Source organism: Mustela nigripes, chromosome 15 (assembly GCF_022355385.1).
Source record: "Mustela nigripes isolate SB6536 chromosome 15, MUSNIG.SB6536, whole genome shotgun sequence".
In the NCBI taxonomy this organism is placed as follows: Eukaryota; Metazoa; Chordata; class Mammalia; order Carnivora; family Mustelidae; genus Mustela; species Mustela nigripes.
Window position 1 is genome coordinate 18,165,721 of NC_081571.1, and position 13,306 is coordinate 18,179,026.

At 35.6% G+C, this 13,306-nt stretch overlaps 1 protein-coding gene across 1 annotated transcript in view; it reads left to right on the forward strand.

The window, feature by feature from the left end:
- Positions 1 to 13,306, forward strand: part of RFXAP (regulatory factor X associated protein) — a 33,436-nt gene that overhangs the window by 9,098 nt on the left and 11,032 nt on the right. The gene's annotated exons all lie outside the window — the stretch shown is intronic.

Here is a 13,306-nt window from a genome sequence, read left to right on the forward strand (position 1 = left end):
CATATAGTGATCAATTATTCTCTCAATAAAACTGGAAAAAATATAAAGCACAGACACTCCTAAGTTTCCTTTTGCTTTTAAAACTTTATAATGCTGTTGGTTTTAAAATTGTGTGCATTTAGTTCATTAGAAAACAGTATGACTTTCCATCTCCACACATTTAACCCTTAACAAAAGGTACAATTATATTAAACCTGTATCTGTAGAAAAGATGAGTTCAGGAAATAAATTTAACAACAAAAAGCAGTGTGCTTTCTTTGGGAGTAAATAAAATGATATATGAAAAGGTACTCTGTTACTCTTACTTTCCTCAACACGGTTCTGAACTTTGCCTACCTGTCAGGAATACAACTGAAAATGATTTTAATATCTGAGATATTTCCTCATCTTCAGTCATTCTCATACACTCCCACAATGTATACCTTCCTGGGCTACCACCTGGAATTTTTTTTTTAATTCAACTCATGTTTAACTCAGCATTTATGTTAAATGGCAAGTCTTAAGATCATGAATTTGATGTACTAAACTTAAATTACTCAACAAAATAAAACTATTACTATTAAAGTAAAATAAAAAAAAATATGGGGTTTGGGAGAAGGGGGTGGGATTATGGACATTGGGGAGGGTATGTGCTTTGGTGAGTGCTGTGAAGTGTGTAAACCTGGTGATTCACAGACCTGTACCCCTGGGGATAAAAATATATGTTTATAAAAAATAAAAAATTTAAAAAAAAACACACAATGGATTGAAGTGACAAATAAATGACATATATTATTTTGGGTAAAAATACAATTTTATAAGTTTATTCATTTTTCTAGTAAATTCACATTAAAATAAATTCTAATTTTGAATGCCATATCAGCATAATTAAAAAGTGAAACTATATATATTGAAATATAGTTCTCTACAAAACTAAACACAATTTTTCTTATAAATGTTCCTTACTTCTGCTCAGGTAACTATAGTAAAATTCTTAATTTAGTAGGGCAATTTATATGTCAGATTTTAAAATTATATATAATTGTATAATAAATATATAATATGCATCACAAATGTATATAGAAATAATTTGTTTCATACATATATTTCTACTTTGTAATATGTTCTGATCTGATTTACTATGTGACATTAGTATTTCCAATAAATATCATAGTTTGCAAATAATAACTGAGGTGCATCACATATACGTAATACTTAAATTGAAGAACTGATTTTTCACAAAATGTTCTAAATAGAAGAATAAAAGTATGCCTTTATATATACCTTATACTAAGTGATAACTATATTTGCAAATGTGAATATAAAAGGACATCAGAAAGAAAAAAGTACCAAATGTTTTTAAAAAGTCATTTTGTTATTCATCAGTAATACTTACTGAGAATTATTGAGATAAAGTCCACCGATCAACTAATGTTCAAAATACCTTCAATGACAGATTACCCACAATCTATCAAACGTCTCAAAGAATCTGAATGTCTTATCCAAATAAGATGGTTCTCCAATAAATTAAAAAAAAAAAAAAAAGATTTGCGAGTGACTGGGTGGCTCAGACATTGGGTGTCTGCCTTCAGCTCAGGTCATGATCCCAGCGTACTGAGATGAAGCCCCACATCGGCTCCCTGCTCAGCAGGAAGCCTGCTTCTCCCACTCCCCAACTTGTGTTCCCTCTTCTCAATGTCTCTCTCTCTCTCTGTGTCAAATAAATAAATAAAATCTTGAAACAAATAAATAAATAAAAATTTAAAAATATTTGGCCTACATTATGGGGTTCTGTGGAATGTTTGATATAATCAATGAAAAAAATAAACATCAAATTTGAAATAACGCGAAAGAGTGAGGTATATCTTCCAAGCCATATTTGAAAAGGTCCTTCTCTTTATTTAATTTATAATTATTTTAACTTATATTTTATATTTTAATATGTATATTTTTAAATATGCAGAAAAGCTGAAAGACCAGGACAATAAACACCTATTTCCCCACTACCTAGATTCAACAGTTATAAGAATTTTCCCATAATCAGTTCCTATGTTCATGTATGTATATTTTGCTAAAACATTTCAAAGGAATATACAGATATCATGCTACTTTATGCCTAAATTCTCAAGCATAGATCTCCTACATATAAGGATATTCTCTTACATGGCCATAACAGTATTATCACATCCACAACAATTTGGAATAATTATCTAATGTCATTTTCAAATGTCTCCAATTGTCCCCAAAATACCTTTTATAATTGTTTTTTGTTGTTTTCAATAGGGATCTAATCAAGGTTCACACTTTGTATTCGTTTGTTATACAACTCTTTCATTTCTTTAATCTAGAAAATTTCTTGAATCTATCTTTAAAAAAAAAAATAAAGTGACCACTAGGCCACTTGCGTTTCACAATTCCACATTCTGGATGCTTCTGATTGTCTCCTTATGGTGTAGTTTAACTTATTGCTCCCTCTCTCCTGTAAACAGGAAATTCATTCTATGGGCTTAATTAGATTCATGTTAAAAATTTTTGGCAGAAAACATCATATAATGCTTATCCTTCATATTCACTCACATAGGAAGTAGAAAAGAGCAATTCTTATCCTATTAAACTAATGCTATCACGTGGATCAAGGGGAATCATCAGATCTCTCCATTGGAAAGGGACATTTAGAGCATCAATGACCTCCTTCTTAAACCTTAAGGAAAGGGGACCAATCTCATTAAAATTGAAGGGAATTTTCTTTTTTCAATAAATGAAATACTTAAAAATAACCTTGCTCACCGGGGACTTTTACAGTTTTCAGCCTTGCAGTATTATCTATCTAACATGAAGACAGATTAAAAATACTTGACTCAGAAATATATTGCTCTCATTTGGATGCAATAATAATTAGACTCAGTTAATAATCAGACAGTTAACTTTTACAATAGAAGATTCTGAACTTTTTAAAACAGTTTTAATGGTTTTAAACAGATGTGAAATATGTCAGCAAGCATTTCCAAAAGAAATTAATTGATCTTCAAAAGGACTTTTGGACAAACCATGATTTAACCAATCTATTTAAAAAGGTTTAGGATCTAGCTAAGACTTTCACACCCATCTATTTGAAAATGACCTAAATTATGGCAGCATTTCCTGCTATCTTTATAGCTGAGAGTTGTTTTAGTGTGCTCATTGTCATGTAAACCAACTGCAAAGATGTGACAGGACATTTTAAACTAACTTTAATAGACAATACAAAATATTAAAACAGATATCTCATTGAATTTCAATGAAAGATAGTTTTCAAATATTTCATACTTTCATGTCAATTTTAAGTACTCTTATAAGACATACATGTTACAAACTTATGTTTTGAAACTATGTGTTAAGTTTTTGGTTACTTGTTTTGTTTCTGTTTAACTCTGATATTGAGGCCCCAGAGAGAGGCGTTATCTCTCCATAGCCTCTTGTATGACTACTTCTTTTACCAGTCTATTTTTATTCATTGTTGCTTATTAAAAAATAGTCTTTGACATATTTTTAATTTCTAGAAGCTGGATATATAACTTAATAAGTTATGGAATATTTTTTTAAAGATTTTATTTATTTATTTGACAGAGAGAAATCACAAGTAGACGGAGAGCCAGGCAGAGAGAGAGGAAGGGAAGCAGGCTCCCCGCTGAGCAGAGAGCCCGATGCGTGACTCGATCCCAGGACCCTGAGATCATGACCTGAGCCGAAGGCAGCGGCTTAACCCACTGAGCCACCCAGGCACCCCAATTATGGAATTTTTGATAGCGTAAAAGTTTTCTGAGATATCTTACTACTACTTCATGTCATAATATAGAAAATAATTTCCCCCTTCATTTAAAAATAATGCCCAGGAGCGCCTCGGTGGCTCAGTGGGTTAAAGCCTCTGCCTTCGGCTTGGGTCATGATCTCAGGGTCCTGGGATCGAGCCCCACATCGGGCTCTCTGCTTGGCGGGGAGCCTGTTTCCTTCTCTTTCTCTGCCTCCCTCTCTGCCTACTTGTGATCTCTCTGTCAAATAAATAAATAAAATATTAAAAAAATAAAAATAAAAATAATGCCCAACTCATTCTTCATCACCTTCTTCCTTTGACAGCCTGCAACTTCTCTTCACATGTTTTCCCTACTTCAGTTAAATGTTTCTCCCTCTTTCCTATCACATACAAACTAATTTGGTTTATTTTAGCTTATCCTAAACTATTCCTATTCTGGGGGCCACCATGTCTCTGCTCTTTTTTTGTTCTTTAACCCTTGTAAGGAAAGACTTCTAATCTTCTTATTCATTTTAGTAGATAAAAGCATCTAACTACATCATTATATTTTCCAAGCTAATTGTCCCTGAAAATTAAAATGTTAGATACATTATTTGCTTATATATTATTTTTCGTGTGTGTATCTCTTTTTTTTTATTTTTTCAATTTATTTATTTTCAGAAAAACAGTATTCATTATTTTTTCACCACACCCAGTGCTCCATGCAATCCATGCCCTCTATAATACCCACCACCTGGTACCCCAACCTCCCACACCCCCGCCACTTCAAACCCCTCAGATTGTTTTTCAGAGTCCATAGTCTCTCGTGATTCACCTCCCCTTCCAATTTCCCCCAACTCCCTTCTCCTCTCTAACACCCCTTGTCCTCCATGATATTTGTTAATGCTCCACAAATAAGTGAAATCATAATAATTGACTCTCTCTGCTTGTGTATCTCTTTTATATTGCATTTAGGATAAAGTTGATTCTTTTAAAATTGTGGTTGAATATATATGACATAAATTTTCCATCTTAACTACTTTAAATATATATTTTAATAGTGTTCACATTGTTGTCCAACCAATCTCCAGAATAATTTGGTCTTGCAAAACTGAAACTCTATACCCACTAAACATCTCCCCATTCCTCTCTGTCCCAGCCCCTGAGGACAATGTTGATTTTTAAATTGTGTATACAAGTAAATTATATTAAATGTTAATTAAACTAAATTAAAATTTCATTTTGAGGTAGAGAAGGAATTTTACAAACTATTTTTTAAAAGAAAGAAAGGTCGACCAACCTTGGGTCTAATAGAGTGTGATGATGAATTTTATGTATCAAGTTGACTAGGTTAAGGGATAACCCAGATAGGTGGTAAAACATTATTTCTAAGTGTGTCCATGAGGGTGTTTCTGGAAAAGATTAGCATTTGAATCAGTAAACTGGGTAAAGAATATTGCCCTCACCAATGTGGGTGGGCACTATCCAGTCCACTGAGGGCTAAACAGGAAAAAAAAAAAAAAAAAAAGGCTGAGGAAAGGTGAATTTGCTCTGTTGAGCTGGGACATCCATATTCTCCTGCTCTAGGACACTGAGGATCCTCGTTCTCAAGTCTTAGAACCTAGAGGGAATTACACCACCAGCAAGCCTGGTTCTGGAGCTGGCAGCTGGGAATCATGGGACTTCTCATGTATAAGCCATTTCAATAACAAATCTCAAGAACTCTGACTAATACACATAGTCAAGGACCATTACTCTAAGCTACTTGAACGAAGAGTTTCTTATTTATCTTGGTATTTCCAAGGCTATTTATAGCACTGTGTAAATAACACAAGTTCAATAAAAGTCATTAAAAACAAAATCACACACCCCAAATGGCATCACTTAGATTAAGATAGACATCACAAGGTCCAAGTCAGTAAGCCAAAACTTAGTACCTAACTGGTTTCAACCCACCAGAAATACATGGGGATTTCCTGGTCAGCAACAGGAAATTTACAGACAGACCCCTTAGCAAGGTGACTTTGCCTAAAACCATGAGGTTAGGGGAAGGCTCCATAGCTCAGGGGTTAGGGCACTGGTCTTGTAAAACAATGAGGGATTTTTGCTAATAATTTCTTTTTTCCTGCTCCCTACCATTAAAAACTTTCCTTTTCTGTAGCTCCTTAAAGCTTCCCTCTACTTGCTAGATAGGAGGCTGCCCAATTCATGACTCCATTAATAAAGCCAATTAAGACTTTAAAATTAGGGGTGCCTGGGTGGCACAGTGGGTTAAAGCCTCTGCCTTCAGCTCAGGTCATGATCCCAGGGTCCTAGGATCAAGCCCTGCATACAGCTCTCTGCTCAGCAGGAAGCCTGTTTCCTCCTCTCTCTCTCTCTGCTTGCCTCTTTGCCTGCTTGTGATCTCTGTCAAATAAATAAATAAAATCTTTGAAAAAAGATTTTAAAATTACTCAGTTGAGTTTTTATTTAAAATTTTATTGGAAAAATTAATTACTGATATGCTGAGTGAAAGAAAACAGTCACAAAATACCACACTTTGTATGATGCCATGTAATGAAATGTCTAGAATATGAAAATCAATAGAAAAAAATAGATTAGTGGTTTCTTAGGCCTGGGAGAGGGAAGTGAAGAAAGCGACCTGCCAGTGAGAACTATAAACCACTGATGAAAGAAACAAAGAATGGAAAGATAGCCCCTGCTCATAAATTGCAAGAATACTGATAAAATGCCCATACTACTTGAGCAATCTATAGATTTAATGCAATCCCTATCAAAATACCAACAGCATTTACCATAGAACAAGAAAAAATAATCCTAAAGTTTGTATGGAACCAAAATGACCCTGAATAGCCAAAGCAACTTTGAAAAAGAACTAAACTAATATACCTCAATTCCAAGATATACTATAAAGTTGTAGTAATTTCAAGATATACTACAAAGCTATAGTAATCAAAACAGTATGATACTGGCACAGAAACAGACATATGGATCAACAGAACAGAAAGCTCAGAAATAAACCCACCCATATATGGTCAATTAATCTGCAACAAAGAGGCAAGAATATGCAATGAGAAAAAGACCATCTTTTCAACAAATGGTGTTGGGAAAACTGGATGGCTACATGCAAAAGAATGAAACTGGACCACCTTCTTATACCATATACAAAAACTCAAAATGGATGAAAACCCTAAATATAAGATCTGAAACCATAAAAACCCTAGAAGAGAGTACAGGTAGAAATGTCAATTTCTCTGACATTGGCCATAGAAACATTTTTCTAGATATGTTTCCTGAGGCAAGGGAAACAAAAGCAAAATAAACTATTAGGACTATATCAAAATGAAAAGCTTGTTCACAACAAAGGAAACAGTCAACAAAACTAAAACACAGCCTGCTGAATTGGAGAAGATATTTGCAAGTGACATATCTGGAAAAGATTAGTATCCAAAATATATAAAGAACTTATACAACTGGACACCAAAAAACAAATAATCCAATTAAAAAATGGGAAGAAGGCATGAACAGACATTTCTCCAAAGAAGACACACAGATGGCCAATAGACACATGAAAAGATGCTCAACATCATTCAGCATCAGGGGAAAACAAATCAAAACCACAGTGAGATATCACCTCATACCAGTCAGAAAGCTAAAATAAAAAACACAAGAAGTAACTGTTAACAAGGATGTGGAGAAAAAAAAAAAAAAAGAACCCTCTTACACTGTTAGTGGGAATGCAAACTGGGATAGCCACTGTAGAAAACAGAATGGAGGGTTCTCAAAAAATTAAAAACAGAAATACCATATAATCCAGTAATTCCCCTATTGGGTATTTACCTAAGAAATATGAAAACACTAATTTGAAAGGACATATGCCTCTTATGTTTATTGCAGCACTATTTACAATAGCCAAATTATGAAAGCAACCCAGATGTCCATCAACAGATGAACAGATAAAGAAGAGGTGGCATATATCTATACAATGGAATATTACTTAGCCGTAACAAGAATGGAATCTCACCATTTGCAACAACAAGGATGGATCTAAAGGGTATAATGCTAAGTGAAATAAGACAGAGAAAAACAAATATCATATGATTTCACTCATATGTGGAATTTAATAAACAGAATATGAATAAAATAAAAAAGAAACAAAACAAAAACAGACCCTTAAATATAAAGAACAACCTGATGGAAACTGGAGGGAAGGTGGAGAGATGGGTGAAATAAGGGGATTAAGAGTACACTTATTATGATAAGCACTGAATAATGTATAGAATTGTTGAATCAATATACTGTACTGCTGAAAGTAATACAACACTGTATATTATACTGCAATTAAAATTAAAAAAATAAAAATAAATATTCCCAAATTTAGACACTTACCAGCCATTCATCACCTAAAAACATACTAGTTCTACCTACCTGTCTGTCTCTGTTACCTGTCCTTTTTCTCTCACAAGGAGGCTGTGACATTTGCTTAGCTTGAAGACTGACACCATAAAGTTTCAAAAGAAGGCAAGATTGGTTTTCAGTGTCTACTTTTCACAAAAAGTCCCCTAAAATTTTGAAGGCAGATGCTTTGATCCACAGGATAAAGGGATTTCCCTTACTTCGCAGGAGCACTCAAGTTGTATTTAGACTGAAACCAGGTCTGTGGGTGGTATGGAGTCAGTATTTTGGTTTGGGTGTCACAAGACCAATTCTATTTATGTGTTTGATGAATTTCAGAAAACTCTCCTCTTCAATTCACTCTCCAGAGAGACATTTCTGTCAGTGGGTTGATTCCACCCTGCTCTGTCTTTCAGAGTAAAAATTACATGTTTTGCACATCTTCTAAGTCACCATTTGTTCGTTCTCAGCTCCCTGAGAACAAATATTTCTGTAATTGACCTTTGATCACCTTCATCTATACAAGATTATTCTCTAGTGCTCAGACCTCCTGGGTGGCTTTAGAATATTGCATTTCAAACTTTTATCCTTGGTCACACTACTTCCTTAGGGAGTCCATTATTTTTAGTCAGAAGGTCCCTATCCCCAGTTTAATTTGTTAAATTGTGTCTCCAATCTAGCTTCATATTCTCAGCTTTTCTCTTGGAATCACTGTATTCAATGCCTACTGCTTTTGTGTCTTCTGAAAAGATAGTATCTTCCTCCTTAGAGATGAAGGTTCTTTTCCTAAACACCTCTAATATGTAACTAATTAAGAAATGAGTCCTTTTATGGTATGGTTTCTAGGCTCAGAAGGCAGGGACTCTCTGATGGCAATGAGGGGTCTAAAATAGTTTTATTATCTTTTAATTACCTTCAAATTCAGTATTATCTCAAACTATTACCTACCTATTTTAGTGCAATTCATACAAAGCTGTCTGCACAGATTTGATGATAATGATGATGGTAACGTAAATTGAAGGCACTAGCGATTGCTCAAGGTAATGGTACAAAAACTGGGTTGATGAAGGGATGACTTATAACCTTTCTGAATGAAAAATGGCAGGGATGAATGAGAAAATAACAGTAGACCATGAAAAAAATATATATGGACAATCTAAGTGGCACAAGTTACGACTTCCAAAATTACAACTACTTTCCTTCCTATTGTCTCACAGTTCTCAGTGAGCCCCCAAAGATGAAAATAATATATGGTAAGTGCCTGTACATAGGTGCCAGGACACCAGTGTGGCTCCAAACTGGTTCTATAACCTGAAACCCATTCCCCACTATCATCATCCCTTTACATATAAGAGAAGTTAAGAGTGTGACAAGAATGAGAAAGATTGAAGAGGACTTTTTTGAAGGGAGTTGCGGGTGAACTATGTGTTCCCTCATTGCATCTTTCAAGATGAATGTGCTGAGCTTAAAAAGAACATTTCAGAGAAACTGCACATATACCTTATAGAGTTCAGGGGGGTGACAGGGATTGTTAACAGACTCTTCCTTAAAAATGGATGAAGCTATCTTCATAACACAGTGAAAAGCTAGAGCAACAGAAACCAGCCACTCTTCCAACCATTATGGGGCAAGGTAGCTGGCCTTGAGTTATTCTGAAAGGATGAGGTATATAGATCCCAGCAGAAAGATGCATGGAAATGGTATCACCAAAATCAGGAAAACAGAATTCATTGAAGTATCCGCCAGGAAAAAAGCCAGCGTTAGGGCATCTGCTGCATGAAGGGTTATAACTGTGGACTACAAAAACACCTGCCACATAAGCTTTCGTTCTTCAAAAGTTCCCCTTATCCCTATGCCTGACTTAGAGGGTTCAGAAATAGCAATTGTAAATAGGGGAGAAAGTGGAGGGTGGGAGATAAAGAAACCAAGCCCACCACCACCCAGTCAGTTTCAAACTTGGTCAACCTTGAGTTATGGAGGAGGAGAGAAACTTTAAAGTAAATGGAGAGGGGCACCTGGGTGGCTCAGTGGGTTAAAGCCTCTACCTTTGGCTCAGGTCATAATCCCAGGGTCCTGGGATCAAGCCCTGCATACAGCTCTCTGCTCAGCAGGGAGTCTGCTTTCTCCTTTCTCTCTGTCTGCCTCTCTGCCTACTTGTGATCTCTGTCTGTCAAATAAATAAATAAAATCTTTTTTTAAAAAAAAGTAAATGGAGAAGAAAATGAAGTTTTGATATATTTCCCTGGGGTTGTTTAAATCTTAAAATGAGTCTGTTTATTAGTAAACAGAAAAATAATGAGATATTCCCAAAAGATTGTCTGGGGGTGAGAAAGAGCAGATGCAACAGGTTTAAAGAGAACAAATAAATTCTTCCAAACCCTACCATTTCAGCTCCTTTAACAAACTGCTTATCCTGATGTTATCCTTAGTTGAGCACTTATTAACTGCCAGAATCTTATGTCCTATAATAAAGTAAATCTATGAGACAGGCCAGTTCTCACTGTCTCCTGGTAATTTAGGAATAATATTCTTTTGGAGCTTATTAGAAAGAAATTCTTAAGGGATTTCATAAAGAAAATGAAAAGATGAGCTCCAATGATTAGAAGCCAGCACAACTGCATTTTCAAATGCTTGGATAATAGGTAATCCTTTCCCTAAGATAATTCTAAACCCAATCCTCCTAAGTGGACCCTTAAACTCAAATAGAAGATTTCTTCTCTGAGAGGCAAAGTACTTATTGGACAAAGTACTAATGAACTGAGGTAGATTTATACACAAATGATGATGGTTAAGCTCCTTTCTTCCTGTCCAAGGCTGGGAGGGTGGCAGCAATGTATTGACACGGGCATGTGTTTTTGCAAAAGAAAGTAAGCGACTTAATCTTGAGACCCCTGTCTCTTTCTACTTGGACCTCCCTCCTGTCATATTTCTTCTTGTGCTTGGTGGTGTTGAAGAGAATCTAGACGTGTGGAGACCTGACTGGGGGAGGATGAGTTGGGGTTGAGGATGAGTTAAGGATGAGTTAGTTTGGGTTTAGTGGGATATATTTATGTGGTTCATAGTAAAAGGATTGCTAACTCTCTCTCTCCCCCACTCTCCCATGTAGTCCAGGTTTTCAGGAATGTTTCTCCTGCCTATACTGTACTGACTTGCTGGGCATTGAGACAAGAAAAGTGTACAATCGGAGGTTGAATCACAATATGAATGTGACAAATGTGTCCTGTGGCTCTTAACATGAGACACTGGAGAAGAAAAGGGGTTTGAAAGGTATGGAGCCACAAACCAACTCGCGGAAAATTATCCTAGTCATCAAATGTGTAATATCATAAGCACAGATTTGGTTTCCATCAATAGCTACTCAAAAAGAAGTTCTATCCTATTATATGGCATATGAAATTATAAACATAATATGTTATTTCCCCCCCTTTTTTTTGATGGGGATTATGCAAGACAGAATTTACCAGAATACCAGGTTTTTAGGCATAAACCTAGCGGTACTACCAACAACAACTACATCAAAAGGCAAAATGCATGTTTTATGTACCATATGATTGTGACTCTTTCCTTGCTTCCCTATTATATGTGTCCTTTCAAATCATCTCAAATTCCCTTGATGAAACTATCATGCTAAGACTTATGTCAAAATAGAGCTTAAGGCCACCAGACTAAGGTGTCTCAGAGTGAACATTACTTCTAACTTTGTGCTACCAGAGTTAGCCTCTTTAATCAGTCATTAGAATGTTGCTTTGTCTAAAAACTATCTACTAGAATGGACTTTTGATAAAGTAACCTACCCACACCTCTAAGATCTCTCATCTCTGGAAAAAGTAATGCTGCTATAAATTAATGGGATGTAATTCCTTATTTCAGTTAATCTTTAGAAAAAAATCCTAATTAGAAAAACAATTTAGTTGTATAATTTAAACTAAACCATGAAGCCTCCAGGAGATTTTAAGTCCTCCTCCCTATCTCCACACATAGCTCAAGAAGGATGAAAAGATAACCTGTTTCTCAATGAAACCCAGACGTTTACTGTCATAGCAAATGGGTCCAGATGCCAACTCTATGTTCATATAGATCAAGTCTTGCCTCTCATTGTTCTTCCAGTCACACTATTTCCATGAGAACAAACTTCTCTGACTTACTTAGAAATAGTTTGAAAAATGTTTCCCTGCTTGGGGTGCCTGGGTGGCTCAGTTGGTTAAGCAGCTGCCTTTGGCTCAGATCATGATCCCAGGGTCCTAGATGGAGCCCTGCATTGGGCTCCCTGCTCAGGGGAGACCCTGCTTCTCGCCCTGCCCCTCACTCTGCTTACTTGTGCACTCTCTCTCTCCATCAAATAAATAAATAAAATATTTATTTTTTAAAGTTCCTCGGCTTATGTTCAAATGAGAACTCAGTTTGGTAGTGTGAGCATCTAATAACATCACAAGTGTTATGAATACATATCACATGGGGATAGAGGAACTCCCTTGTTGTAAATGAACCAGCAGAGGTCATCTTATAAATATTTCACTGCTGTTCTATATTTTATTTATATTTAGGTAAGGCATTTTGTGACAATTAAGTTAGATTCAAGGATGACTGGGGTATGAAAGATCAAATACATAGGCATTTAACCTCTGACTAAAGTCAAAACATCACACACTAATGTCCAAGAATATTTCTTCCCATAGAAGTCCTCTACTCTTACACTGATAACATTATCATCAAAGTATTACATATCCAGCAACTCTTTGAAATCCTCTTTCAAAGGAAGTTATCTCCTGGCTTTCCTAAACAAAATGCAAAGAATGTATGTGGAAGTCTAAGCACAGTCTGCTTTTTGTTATAGTCATGCATTATCTATGGACTGATAGATGCAAGAAATACAAATACAAATACAAAAATAACTCTGTGTTCATTTCATTATCTTAATATGCCTTTTACCATTCTGGAAGCAAAGAATAAATAATTTTTAAAAAAATAATTGAATGGGTGTACCTGGGTGGCTCAGTGGGTTAAGCCTCTGCCTTCGGCTCAGGTCATGACCCCAGGATCCTGGGATCGAGCCCCGCATCAGGCTCTCTGCTCAGCGGGAAGCCTGCTTCCCTCTCTCTGCCTGCTTCTCTGCCTACTTGTGATGTCTGTCTGTCAAATAAATAAATAAAATCTTTAAAAAAA